The 27,593-nt window shown below is 61.8% G+C and overlaps 1 pseudogene; it reads left to right on the top strand.

Moving 5' to 3' along the window:
- Positions 1-24,998, top strand: part of LOC140473844 (metabotropic glutamate receptor 6-like) — a 72,148-nt pseudogene extending 47,150 nt beyond the window's left edge.
- Positions 24,999-27,593: the final 2,595 nt, after the last annotated feature.

The raw sequence follows: 27,593 nt of genomic DNA, 5'->3' as shown, positions 1-27,593 counted from the left end.
TGGTAATGTCCGTCCATCTGGGGGTGATATGGTAATGTCCGTCCCTCTGGGAGAGGTGGTAATGTCCATCCCTCTGGGGGAAGGTGGTAATGTCCATCCCTCTGGGGTGATGTGGTAATGTCCGTCCCTCTGGGGAAGGTGGTAATGTCCATCCCTCTGGGGGAAGGTGGTGATGTCCGTCCCTCTGGGGAAGGTGGTAATGTCCGTCCCTCTGGGGGTGATGTGGTAATGTCCGTCCCTCTGGGGGTGATGTGGTAATGTCCGTCCCTCTGGGGAAGGTGGTAATGTCCATCCCACTGGGGGGAGGTGGTAATGTCCGTCCCTCTGGGGAAGGTGGTAATGTCCGTCCCTCTGGGGGTGATGTGGTAATGTCCGTCCCTCTGGGGGAGGTGGTAATGTCCGTCCCTCTGGGGGAGGTGGTAATGTCCATCCCTCTGGGGGTGATGTGGTAATGTCCATCCCTCTGGGGGAGGTGGTAATGTCCGTCCCTCTGGGGGAGGTGGTAATGTCCGTCCCTCTGGGGGGAGGTGGTAATGTCCGTCCCTCTGGGGAAGGTGGTAATGTCCGTCCCTCTGGGGGTGATGTGGTAATGTCCGTCCCTCTGGGGAAGGTGGCAATGTCCATCCCACTGGGGGGAGGTGGTAATGTCCGTCCCTCTGGGGAAGGTGGTAATGTCCGTCCCTCTGGGGGTGATGTGGTAATGTCCGTCCCTCTGGGGGAGGTGGTAATGTCCGTCCCTCTGGGGGAGGTGGTAATGTCCGTCCCTCTGGGGGTGATGTGGTAATGTCCGTCCCTCTGGGGGAGGTGGTAATGTCCGTCTCTCTGGGGGAAGGTGGTAATGTCCGTCCGTCTGGGGAAGGTGGTAATGTCCGTCCCTCTGGGGGGAGGTGGTAATGTCCGTCCCTCTGGGGGAGGTGGTAATGTCCATCCCTCTGGGGGTGATGTGGTAATGTCCATCCCTCTGGGGGAGGTGGTAATGTCCGTCCCTCTGGGGGAGGTGGTAATGTCCGTCCCTCTGGGGGAGGTGGTAATGTCCGTCCCTCTGGGGGTGATGTGGTAATGTCCGTCCCTCTGGGGGAGGTGGTAATGTCCGTCCCTCTGGGGGGAGGTGGTAATGTCCGTCCCTCTGGGGGAGGTGGTAATGTCCATCCCTCTGGGGGTGATGTGGTAATGTCCATCCCTCTGGGGGAGGTGGTAATGTCCGTCCCTCTGGGGGGAGGTGGTAATGTCCGTCCCTCTGGGGAGGTGGTAATGTCCGTCCCTCTGGGGGAGGTGGTAATGTCCGTCCATCTGGGGGTGATGTGGTAATGTCCGTCCCTCTGGGGGAGGTGGTAATGTCCGTCCCTCTGGGGGGAGGTGGTAATGTCCGTCCCTCTGGGGGAGGTGGTAATGTCCGTCCCTCTGGGGGGAGGTGGTAATGTCCGTCCCTCTGGGGGAGGTGGTAATGTCCATCCCTCTGGGGGTGATGTGGTAATGTCCGTCCCTCTGGGGGAGGTGGTAATGTCCGTCCCTCTGGGGAAGGTGGTAATGTCCGTCCCTCTGTGGGAGGTGGTAATGTCCATCCCTCTGGGGGGAGATGGTAATGTCCGTCCCTCTGTGGGAGGTGGTAATGTCCATCCCTCTGGGGGGAGGTGGTAATGTCCGTCCCTCTGGGGAAGGTGGTAATGTCCGTCCCTCTGGGGGTGATGTGGTAATGTCCGTCCCTCTGTGGGAGGTGGTAATGTCCATCCCTCTGGGGGGAGGTGGTAATGTCCGTCCCTCTGGGGAAGGTGGTAATGTCCGTCCCTCTGGGGGTGATGTGGTAATGTCCGTCCCTCTGTGGGAGGTGGTAATGTCCATCCCTCTGGGGGTGATGTGGTAATGTCCATCCCTCTGGGGAACGTGGTAATGTCCATCCCTCTGGGGGTGATGTGGTAATGTCCGTCCCTCTGGGGAAGGTGGTAATGTCCGTCCCTCTGGGGGTGATGTGGTAATGTCCGTCCCTCTGGGGGAGGTGGTAATGTCCGTCCCTCTGGGGGTGATGTGGTAATGTCCGTCCCTCTGGGGGAGGTGGTAATGTCCATCCCTCTGGGGAAGGTGGTAATGTCCGTCCCTCTGGGGGTGATGTGGTAATGTCCGTCCCTCTGGGGAAGGTGGTAATGTCCATCCCTCTGGGGGAGGTGGTAATGTCCATCCCTCTGGGGAAGGTGGTAATGTCCGTCCCTCTGGGGGTGATGTGGTAATGTCCGTCCCTCTGGGGGAGGTGGTAATGTCCGTCCCTCTGGGGGTGATGTGGTAATGTCCGTCTCTCTGGGGGGATGTGGTAATGTCCGTCCGTCTGGGGAAGGTGGTAATGTCCGTCCCTCTGGGGGGAGGTGGTAATGTCCGTCCCTCTGGGGGAGGTGGTAATGTCCATCCCTCTGGGGGTGATGTGGTAATGTCCATCCCTCTGGGGGAGGTGGTAATGTCCGTCCCTCTGGGGGAGGTGGTAATGTCCGTCCCTCTGGGGGGAGGTGGTAATGTCCGTCCCTCTGGGGGAGGTGGTAATGTCCATCCCTCTGGGGAAGGTGGTAATGTCCATGCCTCTGGGGAAGGTGGTAATGTCCGTCCCCCTGGGGGCGATGTGGTAATGTCCCTCCCTCTGGGGGGAGGTGGTAATGTCCATCCCTCTGGGGGGAGGTGGTAATGTCCATCCCTCTGGGGAAGGTGGTAATGTCCGTCCCCCTGGGGGCGATGTGGTAATGTCCCTCCCTCTGGGGGGAGGTGGTAATGTCCATCCCTCTGGGGGAAGGTGGTAATGTCCGTCCCTCTGGGGGAAGGTGGTAATGTCCGTCCCCCTGGGGGCGATGTGGTAATGTCCCTCCCTCTGGGGGGAGGTGGTAATGTCCATCCCTCTGGGGGAAGGTGGTAATGTCCGTCCCTCTTGGGAAGGTGGTAATGTCCGTCCCTCTGGGGGCGATGTGGTAATGTCCCTCCCTCTGGGGGGAGGTGGTAATGTCCATCCCTCTGGGGGAAGGTGGTAATGTCCGTCCCTCTGGGGGAAGGTGGTAATGTCCGTCCCTCTGGGGCAGGTGGTAATGTCCGTCCCTCTGGGGGAGGTGGTAATGTCCGTCCCTCTGGGGCCGGTGGTAATGTCCGTCCCTCTGGGGAAGGTGGTAATGTCGGTCCCTCTGGGGGGAGGTGGTAATGTCCGTCCCTCTGTGGTGATGTGGTAATGTCCGTCCCTCTGGGGGGAGGTGGTAATGTCCGTCCCTCTGGGGGAGGTGGTAATGTCCGTCCCTCTGGGGGGATGTGGTAATGTCCATCCGTCTGGGGAAGGTGGTAATGTCCGTCCCTCTGGGGGGAGGTGGTAATGTCCGTCCCTCTGGGGGAGGTGATAATGTCCGTCCCTCTGGGGGTGATGTGGTAATGTCCGTCCCTCTGGGGGAGGTGGTAATGTCCGTCCCTCTGGGGGTGATGTGGTAATGTCCGTCCCTCTGGGGGAGGTGGTAATGTCCGTCCCTCTGGGGAAGGTGGTAATGTCCGTCCCTCTGTGGGAGGTGGTAATGTCCATCCCTCTGGGGGGAGGTAGTAATGTCCGTCCCTCTGGGGAAGGTGGTAATGTCAGTCCCTCTGGGGAAGGTGGTAATGTCCGTCCCTCTGGGGGAGGTGGTAATGTCCGTCCCTCTGGGGGTGATGTGGTAATGTCCGTCCCTCTGGGGGAGGTGGTAATGTCCGTCCCTCTGGGGGTGATGTGGTAATGTCCGTCCCTCTGGGGGAGGTGGTAATGTCCGTCCCTCTGGGGTGATGTGGTAATGTCCGTCCCTCTGGGGGAGGTGGTAATGTCCGTCCGTCTGGGGAAGGTGGTAATGTCCGTCCCTCTGGGGGGAGGTGGTAATGTCCGTCCGTCTGGGGAAGGTGGTAATGTCCGTCCCTCTGGGGGGAGGTGGTAATGTCCGTCCCTCTGGGGGATGTGGTAATGTCCGTCCGTCTGGGGAATGTGGTAATGTCCGTCCCTCTGGGGGAAGGTGGTAATGTCCGTCCCTCTGGGGGGAGGTGGTAATGTCCGTCCCTCTGGGAGAGGTGGTAATGTCCGTCCCTCTGGGGGGATGTGGTAATGTGCGTCCGTCTGGGGAAGGTGGTAATGTCCGTCCCTCTGGGGTGAGGTGGTAATGTCCGTCCCTCTGGGGGAAGGTGGTAATGTCCGTCCCTCTGGGGAAGGTGGTAATGTCCGTCCCTCTGGGAGAGGTGGTAATGTCCGTCCCTCTGGGGGGAGGTGGTAATGTCCGTCCCTCTGGGGTGATGTGGTAATGTCCGTCCCTCTGGGGAAGGTGGTAATGTCCGCCCCTCTGGGGGAGGTGATAATGTCCATCCCTCTGGGGGGAGGTGCTAATGTCCTTCCCTCTGGGGAAGGCGGTAATGTCCGTCCCTCTGGGGGTGATGTGGTAATGTCCGTCCCTCTGGGGGAGGTGGTAATGTCCATCCCTCTGGGGGTGATGTGGTAATGTCCGTCCCTCTGGGGGGAGGTGGTAATGTCCGTCCCTCTGGGGAAGGTGGTAATGTCCGTCCCTCTGGGGGTGATGTGGTAATGTCCGTCCCTCTGGGGAAGGTGGTAATGTCCGTCCCTCTGGGGAAGGTGGTAATATCCGTCCCTCTGGGGGTGATGTGGAAATGTCCGTCCCTCTGTGGGGTGGTGGTAATGTCCGTCCCTCTGGGGAAGGTGGTAATGTCCGTCCCTCTGGGGGTGATGTGGTAATGTCCGTCCCTCTGGGGAAGGTGGTAATGTCCGTCCCTCTGGGGAAGGCGGTAATGTCCGTCCCTCTGGGGTAGGTGGTAATGTCCGTCCCTCTGGGGAAGGTGGTAATGTCCGTCCCTCTGGGGGGAGGTGGTAATGTCCGTCCCTCTGGGGGAGGTGGTAATGTCCGTCCCTCTGGGGGGAGGTGGTAATGTCCGTCCCTCTGGGGAAGGTGGTAATGTCCGTCCCTCTGGGGGAGGTGGTAATGTCCGTCCCTCTGGGGGGAGGTGGTAATGTCCGTCCCTCTGGGGGAGGTGGTAATGCCCGTCCCTCTGGGGAAGGTGGTAATGTCCGTCCCCCTGGGGGGAGGTGGTAATGTCCATCCCTCTGGGGAAGGTGGTAATGTCCGTCCCCCTGGGGGCGATGTGGTAATGTCCGTCCCTCTGGGGGGAGGTGGTAATGTCCGTCCCTCTGGGGGGAGGTGGTAATGTCCGTCCCTCTGGGGGCGATGTGGTAATGTCCCTCCCTCTGGGGGGAGGTGGTAATGTCCATCCCTCTGGTGTGAGGTGGTAATGTCCATCCCTCTGGGGAAGGTGGTAATGTCCGTCCCCCTGGGGGCGATGTGGTAATGTCCCTCCCTCTGGGGGGAGGTGGTAATGTCCATCCCTCTGGGGAAGGTGGTAATGTCCATCCCTCTGGGGAAGGTGGTAATGTCCGTCCCCCTGGGGGCGATGTGGTAATGTCCCTCCCTCTGGGGGGAGGTGGTAATGTCCATCCCTCTGGGGGAAGGTGGTAATGTCCGTCCCTCTGGGGGAAGGTGGTAATGTCCGTCCCTCTTGGGAAGGTGGTAATGTCCGTCCCCCTGGTTGTGATGTGGTAATGTCCCTCCCTCTGGGGGGAGGTGGTAATGTCCATCCCTCTGGGGGGAGGTGGTAATGTCCGTCCCTCTGGGGGGAGGTGGTAATGTCCATCCCTCTGGGGGGAGGTGGTAATGTCCGTCCTCTGGGGGAGGTGGTAATGTCCGTCCCTCTGGGGGAGGTGGTAATGTCCGTCCCTCTGGGGGTGATGTGGTAATGTCCGTCCCTCTGGGGGGAGGTGGTAATGTCCGTCCCTCTGGGGAAGGTGGTAATGTCCGTCCCTCTGGGGGAGGTGGTAATGTCCGTCCCTCTGGGGGAGGGTGGTAATGCCCGTCCCTCTGGGGAAGGTGGTAATGTCCGTCCCCCTGGGGGGAGGTGGTAATGTCCGTCCCTCTGGGGAAGGTGGTAATGTCCGTCCCCCTGGGGGGAGGTGGTAATGTCCATCCCTCTGGGGGAAGGTGGTAATGTCCGTCCCTCTGGGGGGATGTGGTAATGTCCGCCCCTCTCTCCCTCCAGGCTTTGACGAGTACTTCACCAGCCGGACTCTGCAGAATAACCGCAGGAATATCTGGTTCGCCGAGTTCTGGAGGATGACTTCGCTGTACCCTGACCATCCCCCGAGGACGGCACAATCGTGGGGTCAACAATGTACAGGTACAACACCGCACATCGACTAGGGCAGGCATCACATCGCCCGGAGACACAGGGGGCTGAGGGGGGCAGGGGAGGGGGGAGGGGGAAGGGGAGGGGGGAAGGGGAGGGGGGAGGGGAAGGGGAGGGGTGAAGGGGAGGGGGGAAGGGGAGGGGGGAAGGGGAGAGGGGAAGGGGAGAGGGGAAGGGGAGGGGGAAGGGGAGGGGTGAAGGGGAGGGGGGAAGGGGAGGAGGGGAAGGGGAGGAGGTGAAAGGGAGGAGGGGAAGGGGAGAGGGGAAGGGGAGGAGGGGAAGGGGAGGAGGGGAAGGGGAGAGGGGGAAGGGGAGGAGGGGAAGGGGAGGGGTGAAGGGGAGGGGGGGAAGGGGAGGAGGGGAAGGGGAGGAGGGGAAGGGGAGGAGGGGAAGGGGAGGAGGTGAAAGGGAGGAGGGGAAGGGGAGGAGGGGAAGGGGAGGGGTGAAGGGGAGGAGGGGAAGGGGAGGGGTGAAGGGGAGGGGGGGAAGGGGAGGAGGGGAAGGGGAGGGGTGAAGGGGAGGGGGGGAAGGGGAGGAGGGGAAGGGGAGGAGGGGAAGGGGAGAGGGGAAGGGAGGAGGGGAAGGGGAGGGGTGAAGGGGAGGGGTGAAGGGGAGGGGGGAAGGGGAGGAGGGGAAGGGGAGGAGGGGAAGGGGAGGAGGGGAAGGGGAGGAGGGGAAGGGGAGGGGGGAAGGGGAGGAGGGGAAGGGGAGGAGGGGAAGGGGAGGGGGGAAGGGGAGGAGGGGAAGGGGAGGAGGTGAAAGGGAGGAGGGGAAGGGGAGGAGGGGAAGGGGAGAGGGGAAGGGGAGAGGGGAAGGGGAGAGGGGAAGGGGAGGAGGGGAAGGGGAGGAGGGGAAGGGGAGAGGGGAAGGGGAGGGGTGAAGGGGAGGGGGGGAAGGGGAGGAGGGGAAGGGGAGGGGGGGAAGGGGAGAGGGGAAGGGGAGGAGGGGAAGGGGAGGAGGGGGAAGGGGAGAGGGGAAGGGGAGGGGTGAAGGGGAGGGGGAAGGGGAGGGGGGAAGGGGAGGGGGTGAAGGGGAGGGGTGAAGGGGAGGGGGAAGGGGAGGGGTGAAGGGGAGGGGGAAGGGGAGGAGGGGAAGGGGAGGGGGAAGGGGAGGGGTGAAGGGGAGGGGGGAAGGGGAGGAGGGGAAGGGGAGGGGGGGAAGGGGAGAGGGGAAGGGGAGGAGGGGAAGGGGAGGGGTGAAGGGGAGGGGGGAAGGGGAGGAGGGGAAGGGGAGGAGGGGAAGGGGAGGAGGGGAAGGGGAGGAGGGGAAGGGGAGGAGGGGAAGGGGAGGGGGGAAGGGGAGGAGGGGAAGGGGAGGAGGTGAAAGGGAGGAGGGGAAGGGGAGGAGGGGAAGGGGAGGAGGGGAAGGGGAGGAGGGGAAGGGGAGAGGGGAAGGGAGAGGGGAAGGGGAGAGGGGAAGGGGAGGAGGGGAAGGGGAGGAGGGGAAGGGGAGGAGGGGAAGGGGAGGGGGGGAAGGGGAGGAGGGGAAGGGGAGGGGGGAAGGGGAGAGGGGAAGGGGAGGAGGGGAAGGGGAGGAGGGGAAGGGGAGGAGGGGAAGGGGAGGGGGGAAGGGGAGGAGGGGAAGGGGAGGAGGGGAAGGGGAGGAGGGGAAGGGGAGGAGGGGAAGGGGAGGAGGGGAAGGGGAGGGGGGAAGGGGAGGAGGGGAAGGGGAGGAGGTGAAAGGGAGGAGGGGAAGGGGAGGAGGGGAAGGGGAGGAGGGGAAGGGGAGGAGGGGAAGGGGAGAGGGGAAGGGGAGAGGGGAAGGGGAGGAGGGGAAGGGGAGGAGGGGAAGGGGAGGAGGGGAAGGGGAGGGGGGGAAGGGGAGGAGGGGAAGGGGAGGGGGGAAGGGGAGAGGGGAAGGGGAGGAGGGGAAGGGGAGGAGGGGAAGGGGAGGAGGGTAAGGGGAGGAGGGGAAGGGGAGGAGGGGAAGGGGAGAGGGGAAGGGGAGGAGGGGAAGGGGAGAGGGGAAGGGGAGGGGTGAAGGGGAGGGGGAAGGGGAGGGGGGAAGGGGAGGGGGTGAAGAGGAGGGGTGAAGGGGAGGAGGGGAAGGGGAGGGATGAAGGGGAGGGGAAGGGGAGGGGTGAAGGGGAGGAGGGGAAGGCGAGGGGGGAAGGCGAGGGGTGAAATGGAGGGTGAAGGGGAGGGGGAAGGGGAGGGGTGAAGGGGAGGGTGAAGGGGAGGGGTGAAGGGGAGGGTGAAGGGGAGGGGTGAAGGGGAGGGTGAAGGGGAGGGGTGAAGGGGAGGGGGGCAGGGGAGGGGGAAGGGGAGGGGGTGAAGGGGAGGGGGGCAGGGGAGGGGGAAGGGGAGGAAGAAGGGGGAGGGGGAAAGGAGGGGAAGGTGAGGGTTGAAGGGGAGGGGTGGAGTGAAATGGAGGGGGAAGGGGAGGGGGAAGGGGAGTCGGTGAAGGGGAGGGGGGCAGGGGAGGGGAAGGGTAAAAGGGGAGGGGGAAGGGGAAGGGGAAGGGGAGGGAGAAGGGGAGGGGGGAAGGGGAGGGGGAAGGGGAGGAGGGAAAGGCGAGGAGGGGAAGGGGAGGAAGAAGGGGGGAGGGGGAAGGGAGAAGGGGAATGGGAAGGGGAGGGGAAAGGGGAGGGGGTGAAGGGGAGGGGGGAAGGGGAGGGGGGAAGGGGAGGGGGAAGGGGAGGGGGAAGGTGAGGGGAAGGTGAGGGGGAAGGTGAGGGGGGATTGGGGGGCAGGGGGAAGGCGTTGGGGAAGGGAGGGGAATGTGAGGGGAAGGGGAATGGGAAGGGGAGGGGAGGGAGGGAGGGGGGAATGGGAGGGGGGAAGGGGAGGAGGGGAAGGGGAGGGGGTGAAGGGGGGGGGTGAAGGGGAGGGGGTGAAGGGGAGGGCGTGAAGGGAGGGGGTGAAGGGAGGGCGTGAAGGGGAGGGGGTGAAGGGGAGGGGGAAGGAGAGGAAGTAGGGGGGGGAAGGGAGGGGGAAGGCGAGGGAGTGAAGGGGAGGGGTGAAGGGGAGGGGGTGAAGGGGAGGGTAAAAGGGAGGGGAAGCGGAGGGAGAAGGGGAGGGGGAAGGATAAAAGGGGAGGGGGAAGGGGAGGGAGAAGGGGAGGGGTGAAAGGGAGGGGGGAAGGTGAGGGGGGGAAGGCGACGGGGTGAAGGGGAGGAGGAAAGGCGAGGAGGAAGGGGAGGAAGAAGGGGGGAGGGGGAAGGGGAGAGGGAAGGGGAGGGAGAAGGTGAAGGGGAGAGGGTGAAGGGGGTGAAGGGGAGGGGGGAAGGAGAGGGGGAAGGGGGGGTGGGGGAAGGGGAGTGGGAAGGGGACGGGGACGGGGAAGAGGAGGGGGGGGGGGGATGATCTCCTATCCCTTCCTCTCACTCTCTCTCTCTCTGTCTCTCCTCCCTCTCTCGCTCTCCCTTCCTTCCTCTCTCCTCCTCCCTTTCTCAACACTCTCTCCATCCATCTCTGCCCCCATTTTAATCTTCCCCACTCCCACACTCTCTCTCTCATTTCCCTCTCTCCTTGCGCCCCCCCTCTCCCTCCGTCTCTCTCCCCCTCTCCCTCCGTCTCTCTCCCCCTCTCCGTCTCTGCCTTGCCCCTTCTCTCTCTCTCTTGCTCGTCGTTCACCACCCCCCCCCAACCTCAACCCTCGCTCTGTTCCCCCCCCCCACTTCACTTCCTCTCCCTACCCTCTCTCTCTCTCTCTCTCTCTCTCTCCCCACCCGTTGCTATGGCTCCGGATTGGGCCTACTGCGCAGGTCAGGAGCAGATTGGCCTGGACTCAGCCTACGAGCAGGAGGGGAAGGTGCAGTTCGTCATTGACGCTGTCTACGCCATGGCGCACGCCCTCCACAACCTGCAGCGCGATGTGTGCGCGGGGGCCACCGGGCTCTGCGCCAACATGGACGCCATCGATGGCAAAACGCTCCTGGAGTACATTCGCGCCGTCAACTTCAACGGTGAGCCTCCAGGGTCGAGGGCGTGGGACTGAGGGGCACGGGGTGTTGGGGGGGGGGGGGGGGGGGGGGGAAGAGGGGAGAAGGGGCAACGCGGGGGACGCGTGCCTTCCCATCATGCTCGGCGTTGCCTCCGAACTTGACCTCTGACCTCTGCCCACCAACTACAGGCCAACGCGGCCTACCCCACACAAACTCACATAACATGCCCCACTCCCATCCCGCCAGGAGGTAGTGCAAGGGACGAGGATAGGGAGGGTGTGTAGGAGGCTGGAGGAGGGCACGGGGATAGGGAGGGGGTGTAGGGGCTGGAGGAGGGGACAGGGATAGGGAGGGAGTGTAGGGGGCTGGAGGAGGGGACGGGGATATGGAGGGGTTGTAGAGGCTGGAGGAGGGGACGGGGATAGGGAGGGGGTGTAGGGGCTGGAGGGGGGGACGGGGATAGGGAGGGGGTGTAGGGGGAGGGAGGAGGGGACAGAGATAGGGAGGGGGTGTAGGGGCTGGAGGAGGGGACGGGTATAGGGAGGGGGTGTAGGGGCTGGAGGAGGGGACGGAGATAGGGAGGGGGTGTAGGGGCTGGAGGAGGGGGACGGAGATAGGGAGGGGGTGTAGGGGCTGGAGGAGGGGACGGAGATAGGGAGGGGGTGTAGGGGGATGGAGGAGGGGACGGAGATAGGGAGGGGGTGTAGGGGGCTGGAGGAGGGGACGGGGATAGGGAGGGGGTGTAGGAGGCTGGAGGAGGGGACGGAGATAGGGAGGGGGTGTAGGGGGCTGGAGGAGGGGACGGAGATAGGGAGGGGGTGTAGGGGGCTGGAGGAGGGGACAGAGATAGGGAGGGGGTGTAGGGGCTGGAGGAGGGGACAAAGATAGGGAGGGGGTGTAGGGGGCTGGAGGAGGGGACGGAGATAGGGAGGGGGTGTAGGGGCTGGAGGAGGGGACGGAGATAGGGAGGGGGTGTAGGGGCTGGAGGAGGGGACGGAGATAGGGAGGGGGTGTAGGGGCTGGAGGAGGGGACGGAGATAGGGAGGGGGTGTAGGGGCTGGAGGAGGGGACGGAGATAGGGAGGGGGTGTAGGGGCTGGAGGAGGGGACGGAGATAGGGAGGGGGTGTAGGGGGCTGGAGGAGGGGACGGAGATAGGGAGGGGGGTGTAGGGGGCTGGAGGAGGGGACGGGGATAGGGAGGGGGTGTAGGGGGCTGGAGGAGGGGGACGGGGATAGGGAGGGGGTGTAGGGGCTGGAGGAGGGGACGGGGATAGGGAGGGGGTGTAGGGGGCTGGAGGAGGGGACGGAGATAGGGAGGGGGTGTAGGGGCTGGAGGAGGGGACGGAGATAGGGAGGGGGTGTAGGGGGCTGGAGGAGGGGACGGAGATAGGGAGGGGGTGTAGGGGGCTGGAGGAGGGGACGGGGATAGGGAGGGGGTGTAGGGGCTGGAGGAGGGGGACGGGGATAGGGAGGGGGTGTAGGGGGCTGGAGGAGGGGACGGGGATAGGGAGGGGGTGTAGGGGCTGGAGGAGGGGACGGGGATAGGGAGGGGGTGTAGGGGCTGGAGGAGGGGACGGAGATAGGGAGGGGGGTGTAGGGGCTGGAGGAAGGGACGGGGATAGGGAGGGGGTGTAGGGGCTGGAGGAGGGGGACAGAGATAGGGAGGGGGTGTAGGGGCTGGAGGAGGGGACGGAGATAGGGAGGGGGTGTAGGGGCTGGAGGAGGGGACGGAGATAGGGAGGGGGTGTAGGGGCTGGAGGAGGGGACGGGGATAGGGAGGGGGTGTAGGGGCTGGAGGGGGGACGAAGATAGGGAGGGGGTGTAGGGGCTGGAGGAGGGGGACTTAGATAGGGAGGGGGGTGTAGGGGCTGGAGGAGGGGACGGGGATAGGGAGGGGGTGTAGGGGCTGGAGGAGGGGACGGGGATAGGGAGGGGGTGTAGGGGGCTGGAGGAGGGGACGGAGATAGGGAGGGGGTGTAGGGGGCTGGAGGAGGGGACGGAGATAGGGAGGGGGTGTAGGGGCTGGAGGAGGGGACGGGGATAGGGAGGGGGTGTAGGGGCTGGAGGAGGGGACGGGGATAGGGAGGGGGTGTAGGGGCTAGAGGAGGGGACGGGGATAGGGAGGGGGTGTAGGGGCTAGAGGAGGGGACGGAGATAGGGAGGGGGTGTAGGGGCTGGAGGAGGGGACGGAGATAGGGAGGGGGTGTAGGGGCTGGAGGAGGGGACGGGGATAGGGAGGGGGTGTAGGGGCTGGAGGAGGGGACGGGGATATGGAGGGGGTGTAGGGGAGGGAGGAGGGGACGGAGATAGGGAGGGGGTGTAGGGGGCTGGAGGAGGGGATGGAGATAGGGAGGGGGTGTAGGGGGCTGGAGGAGGGGACGGAGATAGGGAGGGGGTGTAGGGGCTGGAGTAGGGGATGGAGATAGGGAGGGGGTGTAGGGGCTGGAGGAGGGGACGGGGATAGGGAGGGGGTGTAGGGGCTGGAGGAGGGGACGGGGATAGGGAGGGGGTGTAGGGGCTGGAGGAGGGGACGGAGATAGGGAGGGGGTGTAGGGGGCTGGAGGAGGGGACGGAGATAGGGAGGGGGTGTAGGGGCTGGAGGAGGGGACTGGGATACGGGGGGGGGTGTAGGGGTTGGAGGAGGGGACTGGGATACGGGGGGGGGTGTAGGGGTTGGAGGAGGGGACTGGGATACGGGGGGGAGGTGTAGCGGTTGGAGAGCGTGACGGCCAGTTTTGGGATCGGTGTTGTTGCCGCGAAGTGAATGGGTTGGGGAGGTGTACCACGGGGCAGTCTGAACAGTTGGCACGCGCCCAGGCAGATGACCTCAGTTGGCGAGGGCCCGTTGCTGGGGAGCGTGCAAGCGAATGTAGGTTAATAGAAGCCCCGGGCCTTCAATTATCTTGATCATCTTTCGACTGACTCGCGTCCCGGCGAGATTCTTCGTAATTAGTTCAAGGCCTCACCCCCCCCCCCTCGGGGCCTGGAAGTTGAAGCTGCAGCCTGATTGACCGAAACAAAATGGAGCCTGGACAACTTGACGTGTCAAAGCAGCGCCTGGACGGGCCGGTGTATCCAGGGGCCTGGTTTTTAGGCCGCTCTCCATCGGTTACTATGGAAACCAAGCCTACAATCAAAAGGCAGGCCTTCTCTCTCTCTCTCTCTCTCTCTCTCTCTCTCTCCCCATCCCCGTTCCCCGGAGACCGTGGTCAGGAAGGGATCATGGGAGGGGTGGACGCAGGGGCGTCTCTCGGCCGTTGCCCCCATCCTCCGACGCGGCCTCCTGTTCTCCCCCCTGGGTCAAGGCCGTGCTGGGTGTTTCCAGAGGTCAGGGGGGGGGGGTCTGCTCAACGGACGAGGGACTCCGAGAGAGAGGGAGTCGACACTGAGATCTCCTCAAAATGGCCGGTGGGGGTGGGGTCCCAAGACGCAAGTTGACGCGAACGAGAGAGAAATTGGTGGAAGGCCTGACTCATGAGCACGGTGAAGGGGGGGGGAGAGAGAGAGAGAGAGAGCGAGAAAGAGAGAGAGAGAGAGAGAGAGAGAGAGGTCAGGGTTGGAATTTCTCTTCCAACAGTGGGTCAACGTTGAATGAGAATTCAGACCTTGGAGTGCAGGTTCCTAGCTCCTTGAAAGTGGAGTCACAGGTCGATAGGATAGTGAGGAAGGCATTTGGGATGCTTTCCTTTATTGGTCAGAGTATGGAGTCCAGGAGTTGGGGGGTCTTGGTGTGGCCCGTATCGGTGAGGCCACGTTTGGGAATACTGTGTTCGATTCTGGTCCCCCCGCTACAGGAAGGATGTTGGGGAAAGGGTTGGAGCTACAGGGAGAGGCTGGATAGGCCGGGGGCTGTTTTTCCTGGAGGGTCAGGGGCTGAGGGGTGACCTTATAGAGGGTTATAAAATCATGGGGGGGGGGACATGGATAGGGTAAATAGACAAGGTCTTTACCCCCTGGGGTGGGGGAACTAGAGGGGGGATAGGTTTAAGGTGAGGGGGGGGAAAGGGACCCGAGGGGTAACTTTTCCCCCCAGAGGGTGGTGCGTGTGTGGAACGAGCTGCCAGAGGAAGTGGGGGGGGCTGGTACAATGATAACATTTAAAAGGATGGGGGGGGGACATGGATAGGAAGGGTTTAGGGGGGAGATGGGCCAAGTGCTGGCAAACGGGGGACTGGGTTGGGTGAGGATAGCACGGACGGGATGGGCCGAAGGGAATGATTCCGCGCTGTGGGACTGGATGAGTTTCTGTAAGGGATGATGCTGGGATAACAGGCAGGGTTTTGCCAAGTGTGAGATGTTCTCTGAGAGTTTCTTGCCTCCCAACAGGGAGTGCGGGTACGTCAGTGATGTTCAACGAGAATGGGGATGCACCAGGGCGTTATCACATCTTCCAGTATCACCACACCAACACCAGCACTCCAGGGTACAAGGTCATCGGGCAGTGGACAGACCAACTCAGGATGAATGTAAGTAACACGGCTGTGGGAGGGTCAGTGCTGAGGGAGGGTCAGTGCTGAGGGAGGGTCAGTGCTGAGGGAGGGTCAGTACTGAGGGGGTGGGGGCTGTGGGAGGGTCAGTGCTGAGGGAGTGGGGGCTGTGGGAGGGTCAGTGCTGAGGGAGTGGGTCCTGTGGGAGGGTCAGTGCTGAGGGAGTGGGGGCTGTGGGAAGGTCAGTGCTGAGGGAGTGGGAGCTGTGGGAGGGTCAGTGCTGAGGGAGGGTCAGGGCTGAGGGAGTGGGTGCTGTGGGAGGGTCAGTGCTGAGGGAGTGGGGGCTGTGGGAGGGTCAGTGCTGAGGGAGTGGGTGCTGTGGGAGGTTCAGTGCTGAGGGAGGGTCAGTGCTGAGGGAGGGTCAGTGCTGAGGGAGTGGGGGCTGTGGGAGGGTCAGTGCTGAGGGAGGGTCAGTGCTGAGGGAGGGTCAGTGCTGAGGGAGTGGGGGCTGTGGGAGGGTCAGTGCTGAGGGAGGGTCAGTGCTGAGGGAGGGTCAGTGCTGAGGGAGTGGGGGCTGTGGGAGGGTCAGTGCTGAAGGAGCGGTCGGAGGAGAGGGTGGGGAGAGATGAGGCCTGTGTCCTGGGGTGAGAGGGGATTTGAGTTTGACCCCCTGGGCATTGCCAACATGGGCACCTCCCTCTCTGTGGGATCCTGCTGTACGTACAGCGACGGGCAGCCCCAACCTCCAGGAACCCCTATTGCTCCAGTACACAGGGCCGGGCGGATTTTCCCAAGGCCGAGGGAGGTCGGAATACCGATTCCTCGGGGCTGTGATTGGACAGACCCCTGGCGTCTCCGAAACTCCCAGCGATGAGGGGGCTAATTTGAACCATAAATGAACGACTGGGGCCTAGCTGAGGATCAGTGCGAAACGCAGCCTGCCTCAGTTTAACACTTGGCACGTTCCGAACGATTGGACAATGACGTTGTCAAACTGAGCAGCGAGGGATTTACAATCTCATCAAAATAGGTTAAATCCCACAGCTCTGCTCCCCTCAGACCGAGCTGCTTAAACCATTTATTTTGATTTGACAATTAAGTTGCGTGTTTTAACAGCTTGAAGAGGTGACTCAGGCTAATGTGAGTTTAACCAGATGGGAACCGATCCCATAATCTGCTCAACCAGGGCTGATGGGCTTCCAAAAATACTCTGCATCTGACCCCCTTTCCCTGGGATTGGGGGAACGGTGTAGAGGAACTTTACTCTGCATCTGACCCCCTTTCCCTGGGATTGGGGGAACGGTGTAGAGGAGCTTTACTCTGCATCTGACCCCCTTTCCCTGGGATTGGGGGGACGGTGTAGAGGGAGCTTTACTCTGCATCTGACCCCCTTTCCCTGGGATTGGGGGGACGGTGTAGAGGGAGCTTTAGTCTGCATCTGACCCCCTTTCCCTGGGATTGGGGGAACGGTGTAGAGGAGCTTTACTCTGCATCTGACCCCCTTTCCCTGGGATTGGGGGGACGGTGTAGAGGGAGCTTTAGTCTGCATCTGACCCCCTTTCCCTGGGATTGGGGGGACGGTGTAGAGGGAGCTTTACTCTGCATCTGACCCCCTTTCCCTGGGATTGGGGGAACGGTGTAGAGGGAGCTTTACTCTGCATCTGACCCCCTTTCCCTGGGATTGGGGGAACGGTGTAGAGGAGCTTTACTCTGCATCTGACCCCCTTTCCCTGGGATTGGGGGGACGGTGTAGAGGGAGCTTTACTCTGCATCTGACCCCCTTTCCCTGGGATTGGGGGGACGGTGTAGAGGGAGCTTTACTCTGCATCTGACCCCCTTTCCCTGGGATTGGGGGAACGGTGTAGAGGGAGCTTTACTCTGCATCTGACCCCCTTTCCCTGGGATTGGGGGAACGGTGTAGAGGAGCTTTACTCTGCATCTGACCCCCTTTCCCTGGGATTGGGGGAACGGTGTAGAGGGAGCTTTACTCTGCATCTGACCCCCTTTCCCTGGGATTGGGGGGACAGTGTAGAGGGAGCTTTAATCTGTATCTAACCCCCTGTCCCTGGGAGTGGGGGGACAGTGTAGAGGAAGCTTTACTCTGTATCTAACCCCACTGTCCCTGGGAGTTGGGGACACTGTAGAGGGAGCTTTACTCTGTATCTTACCCCACTGTCCCTGGGAGTGGGGGACAGTGTAGAGGGAGCTTTACTCTGTATCTTACCCCACTGTCCCTGGGAGTGGGGGGACAGTGTAGAGGGAGCTTTACTCTGTATCTAACCCCCTGTCCCTGGGAGTGGGGGACAGTGTAGAGGGAGCTTTACTCTGTATCTAACCCCCTGTCCCTGGGAGTGGGGGACAGTGTAGAGGGAGCTTTACTCTGTATCTAACCCCACTGTCCCTGGGAGTGGGGGGACAGTGTAGAGGGAGTTTTACTCTGTATCTAACCCCCTGTCCCTGGGAATGGGGGACAGTGTAGAAGGAGTTTTACTCTGTATCTAACCCCCTGTCCCTGGGAGGATGGTGATGAGGAAGCGTGATGTTCAAGTTAACAGAGTAGAGCATGCTTTACATTTAGCTTGACAGAATAAAGGGAGCTCTCCATTTATGGTGCCATAGCGCCTCAGGGGTTAGCACCACTGACCCCCAGCATCAAAATCCCAGGTTCGAACCCAGCCTCGAGCGACTGACTGTGTGGAGTTGGCACATTCTCCCCGTGTCTGCGTGGGTTTCCTCCGGGTGCTCCGGTTTCCTCCCACAGTCCAAAGATGTACAGGTTAGGGTGGATTGGCTGTGCTAAATTGTCCCCGTAGTGCCCAGGGATGTGCAGGTTAGGGTGGATTGGCCCGTGCTAAATTGTCCCTGTAGTGCCCAGGGATGAGCAGGTTAGGGTGGATTGGCCCGTGCTAAATTGTCCCCGTAGTGCCCAGGGATGTGCAGGTTAGGGTGGATTGGCCGTGCTAAATTGTCCCCGTAGTGCCCAGGGATGTGCAGGTTAGGGTGGATTGGCCGTGCTAAATTGTCCCGTAGTGCCCAGGGATGTGCAGGTTAGGGTGGATTGGCCCGTGCTAAATTGTCCCCGTAGTGCCCACGGATGTGCAGGTTAGGGTGGATTGGCCCGTGCTAAATTGTCCCCGTAGTGCCCACGGATGTGCAGGTTAGGGTGGATTGGCCGTGCTAAATTGTCCCCGTAGTGCCCAGGGATGTGCAGGTTAGGGTGGATTGACCGTGCTAAATTGTCCCCGTAATGCCCAGGGATGTGCGGGTTAGGGTGGATTGGCCCGTGCTAAATTGTCCCCGTAGTGCCCAGGGATGTGCAGGTTAGGGTGGATTTACCGTGCTAAATTGTCCCTGTAGTGCCCAGGGATGTGCAGGTTAGGGTGGATTGGCCGAGCTAAATTGTCCCCGTAGTGCCCAGGGATGTACAGGTTAGGGTGGATTGGCCGTGCTAAATTGTCCCCGTAGTGTCCAGGGATGTGCAGGTTAGGGTGGATTGGCCCGTGCTAAATTGTCCCCGTAGTGTCCAGGGATGTGCGGGTTAGGGTGGATTGGCCCGTGCTAAATTGTCCCATAGTGCACAGGGATGTGCAGGTTAGGGTGGATTGGCCGTGCTAAATTGTCCCCGTAGTGCCCAGGGATGTGCAGGTTAGGGTGGATTGGCCGTGCTAAATTGTCCCGTAGTGCCCAGGGATGTGCAGGTTAGGGTGGATTGGCCCGTGCTAAATTGTCCCATAGTGCCCAGGGATGTGCAGGTTAGGGTGGATTGGCCCGTGCTAAATTGTCCCCGTAGTGCCCAGGGATGTGCAGGTTAGGGTGGATTGGCCCGTGCTAAATTGTCCCCGTAGTGCCCAGGGATGTGCTGGTTAGGGTGGGTTGGCCGTGCTAAATTGTCCCCGTAGTGCCCAGGGATGTGCAGGTTAGGGTGGATTGACCGTGCTAAATTGTCCCCGTAGTGCCCAGGGATGTGCAGGTTAGGGTGGATTGGCCGTGCTAAATTGTCCCCGTAGTGCCCAGGGATGTGCAGGTTAGGGTGGATTGGCCGTGCTAAATTGTCCCCGTAGTGCCCAGGGATGTGCAGGTTAGGGTGGATTGGTCGTGCTAAATTGTCCCCGTAGTGTCCAGGGATGCGCGGGTTAGGGTGGATTGGCCGTGCTAAATTGTCCCGTAGTGCCCAGGGATGCGCGGGTTAGGGTGGATTGGCCCGTGCTAAATTGTCCCATAGTGCCCAGGGATGTGCAGGTTAGGGTGGATTTACCGTGCTAAATTGTCCCCGTAGTGCCCAGGGATGTACAGGTTAGGGTGGATTGGCCCGTGCTAAATTGTCCCCATAGTGCCCAGGGATGTACAGGTTAGGGTGGATTGGCCGTGCTAAATTGTCCCATAGTGCCCAGGGATGTACAGGTTAGGGTGGATTGGCCGTGCTAAATTGTCCCCGTAGTGCCCAGGGATGTGCAGGTTAGGGTGGATTGACCGTGCTAAATTGTCCCCGTAGTGCCCAGGGATGTGCAGGTTAGGGTGGATTGGCCGTGCTAAATTGTCCCCGTAGTGTCCAGGGATGCGCGGGTTAGGGTGGATTGGCCCGTGCTAAATTGTCCCCGTAGTGTCCAGGGATGTGCAGGTTAGGGTGGATTGGCCCGTGCTAAATTGTCCCCGTAGTGTCCAGGGATGTGCGGGTTAGGGTGGATTGGCCGTGCTAAATTGTCCCCGTAGTGCCCATGGATGTGCAGGTTAGAGTGGATTGGCCGTGCTAAATTGTCCCCGTAGTGCCCAAGGATGTGCAGGTTAGGGTGGGATTGGCCGTGCTAAATTGTCCCCGTAGTGCCCAGGGATGTGCGGGTTAGGGTGGATTGGCCGTGCTAAATTGTCCCATAGTGCACAGGGATGTGCAGGTTAGGGTGGATTGGCCGTGCTAAATTGTCCCTGTAGTGCCCAGGGATGTGCTGGTTAGGGTGGATTGGCCGTGCTAAATTGTCCCCGTAGTGCCCAGGGATGTGCAGGTTAGGGTGGATTGGCCCGTGCTAAATTGTCCCATAGTGCACAGGGATGTGCAGGTTAGGGTGGATTGGCCCGTGCTAAATTGTCCCATAGTGCACAGGGATGTGCAGGTTAGGGTGGATTGGCCCGTGCTAAATTGTCCCGTAGTGCCCAGGGATGTACAGGTTAGGGTGGATTGGCCGTGCTAAATTGTCCCATCGTGCCCAGGGATGTGCAGGTTAGGGTGGATTGGCCGTGCTAAATTGTCCCCGTAGTGCCCAGGGATGTACAGGTTAGGGTGGATTGACCGTGCTAAATTGTCCCCGTAGTGCCCAGGGATGTGCAGGTTAGGGTGGATTGGCCCGTGCTAAATTGTCCCCGTAGTGCCCAGGGATGTGCAGGTTAGGGTGGATTGGCCGTGCTAAATTGTCCCGTAGTGCCCAGGGATGTACAGGTGAGGGTGGATTGACCGTGCTAAATTGTCCCCGTAGTGCCCAGGGATGTACAGGTTAGGGTGGATTGGCCCGTGCTAAATTGTCCCCCTAGTGCCCAGGGATGTACGGGTTAGGGTGGATTGGCTGTGCTAAATTGTCCCCGTAGTGCCCAGGGATGTGCAGGTTAGGGTGGATTGACCGTGCTAAATTGTCCCGTAGTGCCCAGGGAAGTACAGGTTAGGGTGGATTGGCCGTGATAAATTGTCCCCGTAGTGCCCAGGGATGTGCAGGTTAGGGGGGATTGGCCCGTGCTAAATTGTCCCTGTAGTGCCCAGGGATGTGCAGGTTAGGGTGGATTGGCCGTGCTAAATTGTCCCCGTAGTGCCCAGGGATGTACAGGTTAGGGTGGATTGGCCGTGATAAATTGTCCCCGTAGTGCCCAGGGATGTGCAGGTTAGGGTGGATTGACCGTGCTAAATTGTCCCGTAGTGCCCAGGGATGTACAGGTTAGGGTGGATTGGCCGTGATAAATTGTCCCCGTAGTGCCCAGGGATGTGCAGGTTAGGGTGGATTGACCGTGCTAAATTGTCCCCATAGTGCCCAGGGATGTGCAGGTTAGGGTGGATTGGCCGTGCTAAATTGTCCCATAGTGCCCAGGGATGTGCAGGTTAGGGTGGATTGGCCCGTGCTAAATTGTCCCCGTCGTGCCCAGGGATGTGCAGGTTAGGGTGGATTGGCCCGTGCTAAATTGTCCCATAGTGCCCAGGGATGTGCAGGTTAGGGTGGATTGGCCGTGCTAAATTGTCCCCGTAGTGCCCAGGGATGTACAGGTTAGGGTGGATTGACCGTGCTAAATTGTCCCGTAGTGCCGAGGGATGTGCAGGTTAGGGTGGATTGACCGTGCTAAATTGTCCCTGTAGTGCCCAGGGATGTGCAGGTTAGGGTGGATTGACCGTGCTAAATTGTCCCGTAGTGCCCAGGGATGTGCAGGTTAGGGTGGATTGACCGTGCTAAATTGTCCCGTAGTGCCCAGGGATGTGCAGGTTAGGGTGGATTGGCCGTGCTAAATTGTCCCCGTAGTGCCCAGGGATGTGCAGGTTAGGGTGGATTGGCCATGCTAAATTGTCCCGTCGTGCCCAGGGATGTACAGGTTAGGGTTGATTGGCCCGTGCTAAATTGTCCCCGTAGTACCCAGGGATGTGCAGGTTAGGGTGGATTGGCTGTGCTAAATTGTCACGTCGTGCCCAGGGATGTACAGGTTAGGGAGGATTGGCCGTGCTAAATTGTCCCCGTAGTGCCCAGGGATGTGCAGGTTAGGGTGGATTGGCCGTGCTAAATTGTCCCAGTAGTGCCCAGGGATGTACAGGTTAGGGTGGATTGGCCGTGCTAAATTGTCCCCGTAGTGCCCAGGGATGTGAGGGTTAGGGTGGATTGGCCGTGCTAAATTGTCCCGTCGTGCCCAGGGATGTACAGGTTAGGGTGGATTGGCCGTGCTATATTGTCCCCGTAGTGCCCAGGGATGTGTAGGTTAGGGCGGATTGGCCCGTGCTAAATTGTCCCCGTAGTCCCCAGGGATGTGCAGGTTAGGGTGGATTGGCCGTGCTAAATTGTCCCCGTAGTGCCCAGGGATGTGCAGGTTAGGGTGGATTGGCCGTGCTAAATTGTCCCCGTAGTGCCCAGGGATGTGCAGGTTAGGGTGGATTGGCCTGTGCTAAATTGTCCCTGTAGTGCCCAGGGATGTACAGGTTAGGGTGGATTGGCCATGCTAAATTGTCCCCGTAGTGCCCAGGGATGTGCAGGTTAGGGTGGATTGGCCCGTGCTAAATTGTCCCATAGTGCCCAGGGATGTGCAGGTTAGGGTGGATTGACCCGTGCTAAATTGTCCCCGTAGTGCCCAGGGATGTGCAGGTTAGGGTGGATTGGCCGTGCTAAATTGTCCCCGTAGTGCCCAGGGATGTGCAGGTTAGGGTGGATTGACCCGTGCTAAATTGTCCCCGTAGTGCCCAGGGATGTGCAGGTTAGGGTGGATTGACCCGTGCTAAATTGTCCCCGTAGTGCCCAGGGATGTACAGGTTAGGGTGGATTGACCCGTGCTAAATTGTCCCCGTAGTGCCCAGGGATATGCAGGTTAGGGTGGATTGGCCCGGGTTAAGTTCGGGGTGGGGAAATGGGTGTGGTTGTAATAGTGTTCGGTAGAGGGAGCCCTGTGTTCGGCCTGTAACCCCGCTCCCCCCCACCCCTCACCCCGGTGTTTGGTGCCTTGTTGCTGGAGTAGATGCAGTGGGGCGGAGGGGGGTAGAGGGATCCCGACATCGGTGTGTATTGGGGTAGAGGAAGCCCTCCATTTGTGGTATATGTCGGGGTAGAGGGAGCCCTCCATTAGGGGTGTAGTGAGGTAGAGGTAGCCCTCCATTTGGGGTATATGGGGTAGAGGGAGCCCTCCATTAGGGGTGTAGTGAGGTAGAGGTTGCCCTCCATTTGGGGTATATCAGGGTAGAGAGTGCCCTCCGTTCGGTGTGTATTGGGGTAGAGGGATGCCCTCCGTCTCAGGTGTGTCAGGGTAGAGGGAGCCCTCCGTTCGGGGTGTAGTGAGGTAGAGAAAGCCCTCCATTTGGGGTATATATCGGGGTAGAGGGAGCCCTCCGTTCGGGTGTAGTGAGGTAGAGAAAACCCTCCATTTGGGGTATATATCGGGGTAGAGGCAGCCCTCCATTTGGGGTATATCGGGGTAGAGGGAGCCCTCCATTAGGGGTGTAGTGAGGTAGAGGTTGCCCTCCATTTGGGGTATATCAGGGTAGAGAGTGCCCTCCGTTCGGTGTGTATTGGGGTAGAGGGATGCCCTCCGTCTCAGGTGTGTCAGGGTAGAGGGAGCCCTCCGTTCGGTGTGTATTGGGGTAGAGGGAGCCCTCCGTTCGGTGTGTATTGGGGTAGAGGGAACCCTCCGTTCGGGGTGTATTGGGGTAGAGGAAGCCCTCCATTTGTGGTATATATCGGGGTAGAGGGAGCCCTGTGTTCGGTGTGTATTGGGGTAGAGAGAGAGCCCTCCGTTTGGGGTGTATTGGGGTAGAGAGAGCCCTCCGTTTGTGGTATATATCGGTGTAGAGGGAGCCCTCCGTTCGGGGTGTATTGGGGTAGAGGAAGCCCTCCGTTCGGGGTGTATTGGGGTAGAGGAAGCCCTCCGTTCGGGGTGTATTGGGGTAGAGGAAGCCCTCCGTTCGGGGTGTAGTGAGGTAGAGAAAGCCCTCCATTTGTGGTATATATCGGGGTAGAGCGAGCCCTGTGTTCGGGGTGTATTGGGGTAGAGGGAGCCCTCCGTTCGGGGTGTATTGGGGTAGAGGGCGCCCTCCGTTCGGGGTGTATTGGGGTAGAGGAAGCCCTCCTTTGTGGTATATATCGGGGTAGAGGGAGCCCTGTGTTCGGGGTGTATTGGGGTAGAGGAAGCCCTCCGTTCGGGGTGTATTGGGGTAGAGGCATCCCTCCGTTCGGTGTGTATTGGGGTAGAGGGAGCCCTCCATTCGGGGTGTAGTGAGGTAGAGGAAGCCCTCCATTTGTGGTATATATCGGTGTAGAGGGAGCCCTCCGTTCGGGGTGTATTGGGGTAGAGGGAGCCCTCCGTTCGGTGTGTATTGGGGTAGAGGGAGCCCTCCATTCGGGGTGTAGTGAGGTAGAGGGAGCCCTCCGTTTGTGGTATATATCGGGGTAGAGGGAGCCCTGTGTTCGGGTGTATCGGGGTAGAGGGAGCCCTGTGTTCGGGGTGTATTGGGGTAGAGGGAGCCCTCCGTTCGGGGTGTATTGGGGTAGAGGGAGCCCTCCGTTCGGTGTGTATTGGGGTAGAGGAAGCCCTCCATTCGGGGTGTAGTGAGGTAGAGGGAGCCCTCCGTTTGTGGTATATATCGGGGTAGAGGGAGCCCTGTGTTCGGGGTGTATCGGGGTAGAGGGAGCCCTGTGTTCGGGGTGTATTGGGGTAGAGGGAGCCCTCCGTTTGGTGTGTATTGGGGTAGAGCGAGCCCTCCGTTCGGGGTGTAGTGAGGTAGAGGGAGCCCTGTGTTCGGGGTGTATCGGGGTAGAGGGAGCCCTGTGTTCGGCCTGTAACCCCCCCCCCCTCACCCCGGTGTTTGGTGCCTTGCAGCTGGAGGAGATGCAGTGGGGCGGAGGAGGTAGAGGGATCCCGACGTCGGTGTGCAGTTTGCCGTGCCGGGCTGGCGAGAGGAAGAAGATGGTGAAGGGGGTCCCGTGCTGCTGGCACTGCGAGCTCTGTGACGGTTACCGCTACCAGCTCAGCGAGTCCGAGTGCGCCACCTGCCCCCTGGACATGAGGCCGGGACGCAACCGCACCGGCTGCGTCCCCACCCCGGTGGCCAAGCTGGAGTGGCACTCGGCCTGGGCGGCGGTGCCCGTGGCGCTGGCCGGTGTGGGCGTCCTCTCCACCGGCGCCACCGCCCTGGTGTTCGCCCACCACCGGCACACCCCCATCGTCCGCGCCTCCGGGAGGGAGCTGAGCGGCGTGCTGCTCTGCGGGATCTTCCTGAGCCACGCCACCGCCTTCCTGATGGTGGCGGAGCCGGGCGCCGGGGTCTGCGCCCTGCGGCGCCTGCTGCTGGGCCTGGGCACTGCCATCACCTACTCGGCGCTGCTGACCAAGACCAACCGCATCTACCGCATCTTCGAGAGGGGCCAGCGCTCGGTGACGCCGCCCCGGTTCATCAGCCCGGCCTCCCAGCTGGTCATCACCGCGGCGCTGGTCTCCGTGCAGCTTCTGGGGGTCTCGGTCTGGTTGGGGGTCCGGCCGCCCCACGCCACCGTGGATTACGAGGAGCAGCGACCACCGCAGCCCGAACTGGCGCGGGCCTCCTCAAGTGTGACATGTCGGAGCTCTCCATCCTCGGCTGCCTCGGCTACAGCCTGCTCCTGATGGTCACCTGCACCGTCTACGCCGTCAAGAGCCGCGGCGTCCCCGAGACCTTCAACGAGGCCAAGCCCATCGGCTTCACCATGTACACCACCTGCATCATTTGGCTCGCCTTCGTCCCCATCTTCTTTGGCACAGCCGGCTCCGCGGAGAAGGTAACGCGCCAGGCAAATGGGGGGAGGGGGAGGGGGGAGGGGGAGGGGGGTGGGGGCACGCTCCCGGCAATCCCCTCACCGTCCACCGGCTCACCGTACAGCCCACTCACCGGACACCCCACTCACCGTCCACCGGCTCACCGTACAGCCCACTCACCGGACACCCCACTCACCGTCCACCGGCTCACCGTACAGCCCACTCACCGGACACCCCACTCACCGTCCACCGGCTCACCGTACACACCCTCACCGTACACCCCCCTCACCGTACACCCCCCTCACCGTACACACCCCTCACCGTACACCACCCCTCACCGTACACCCCCCTCACCGTACACCCCCCTCACCGTACACCCCCACTCACCGTACACCCCCCTCACCGTACACCCCACTCACCGTACACCCCCCTCACCGTACACCCCACTCACCGTACACCCCCCTCACTGTACACCCCCCTCACCGTACAGCCCACTCACCGTACAGCCCCCTCACCGTACACCCCCCTCACCGTACAGCCCACTCACCGTACAGCCCCCTCACCGTACACCCCCCTCACCGTACACACCCCTCACCGTACACCCCACTCACCGTACACCCCCCTCACTGTACACCCCCCTCACCGTACAGCCCACTCACCGTACAGCCCACTCACCGTACACCCCACTCACCACACACCCCACTCACCGTACATCCCCTCACCGTACACCCCACTCACCACACACCCCACTCACCGTACACCCCCCTCACTGTACACCCACTCACCGTACACCCCCCTCACTGTACAGCCCACTCACCGTACACACCCCTCACCGTACACACCCCTCACCGCACACCCCCATCACCGTACATCCCCTCACCGTACACCCCACTCACCGTACACCCCCCTCACTGTACACCCCACTCACCACACACCCCACTCACCGTACACCCCACTCACCGTACACCCCCCTCACTGTACGCCCCCCTCACCGTACACCCCCCTCACCGTACACCCCCCTCACCGTACACCCCCACTCACCGTACACCCCCCTCACTGTACACCCCACTCACCGTACACCCCACTCACCGTACACCCCCCTCACTGTACACCCCCCTCACCGTACACCCCCCTCACCGTACACCCCCCTCACCACACACCCCCCTCACCGTACACCCCCCTCACCGTACACCCCCCTCACCGTACACCCCCCTCACCGTACACCCCCCTCACCACACACCCCCCTCACCACACACCCCCCTCACCGTACACCCCCCTCACCGTACACCCCACTCACCACACACCCCACTCACCGTACAGCCCACTCACCGTACACCCCACTCACCACACACCCCACTCACCGTACACCCCCCTCACCGTACACCCCACTCACCACACACCCCCCTCACCGTACAGCCCACTCACCGTACACCCCACTCACCGTACACCCCCCTCACCGTACACCCCCCTCACCGTACACCCCACTCACCGTACACCCCACTCACCGTACAGCCCACTCACCGTACACCCCACTCACCACACACCCCCCTCACCGTACACCCCACTCACCGTACACCCCACTCACCGTACACCCCACTCACCACACACCCCACTCACCGTACACCCCCCTCACCGTACACCCCACTCACCACACACCCCCCTCACCGTACACCCCACTCACCGTACACCCCACTCACCGTACACCCCCCTCACTGTACACCCCCCTCACCACACACCCCCCTCACCGTACACCCCCCTCACCGTACATCCCCTCACCGTACACCCCCCTCACCGTACACCCCCCTCACCGTACATCCCCTCACCGTACACCCCCCTCACCGTACACCCCCCTCACCGTACACCCCCCTCACCGTACACCCCCCTCACCGTACACCCCCCTCACCGTACATCCCCTCACCGTACACCCCCCTCACCGTACACCCCCCTCACCGTACATCCCCTCACCGTACACCCCCCCTCACCGTACACCCCCTCACTGTACACCCCCCTCACCGTACACCCCACTCACCGTACACACCCCACTCACCGTACACCCCCCTCACCGTACACCCCCCTCACTGTACACCCCCCTCACCACACACCCCCCTCACCGTACACCCCACTCACCGTACACCCCCCCTCACCGTACACCCCCCTCACCGTACACCCCCCTCACCGTACACCCCCCTCACCGTACACCCCCCTCACCGTACACCCCCCTCACCGTACATCCCCTCACCGTACACCCCCCTCACCGTACACCCCCCTCACCGTACACCCCCCTCACCGTACACCCCCCTCACCGTACACCCCCCTCACCGTACATCCCCTCACCGTACACCCCCCTCACCGTACACCCCCCTCACCGTACACCCCCCTCACCGTACACCCCCCTCACCGTACACCCCCCTCACCGTACATCCCCTCACCGTACACCCCCCTCACCGTACACCCCCCTCACCGTACATCCCCTCACCGTACACCCCCCTCACCGTACACCCCCCTCACCGTACACACCCCTCACCGTACACACCCCTCACCGTACACCCCCTCACCGTACACACCCCTCACCGTACACCCCCCTCACCGTACACACCCCTCACCGTACACACCCCTCA

This window comes from Chiloscyllium punctatum, unplaced genomic scaffold (assembly GCF_047496795.1).
Source record: "Chiloscyllium punctatum isolate Juve2018m unplaced genomic scaffold, sChiPun1.3 scaffold_745, whole genome shotgun sequence".
In the NCBI taxonomy this organism is placed as follows: domain Eukaryota; kingdom Metazoa; phylum Chordata; class Chondrichthyes; order Orectolobiformes; family Hemiscylliidae; genus Chiloscyllium; species Chiloscyllium punctatum.
Note: the sequence above shows the minus strand (reverse complement) of the source record. Positions and strands in the feature narration are given on the sequence as shown.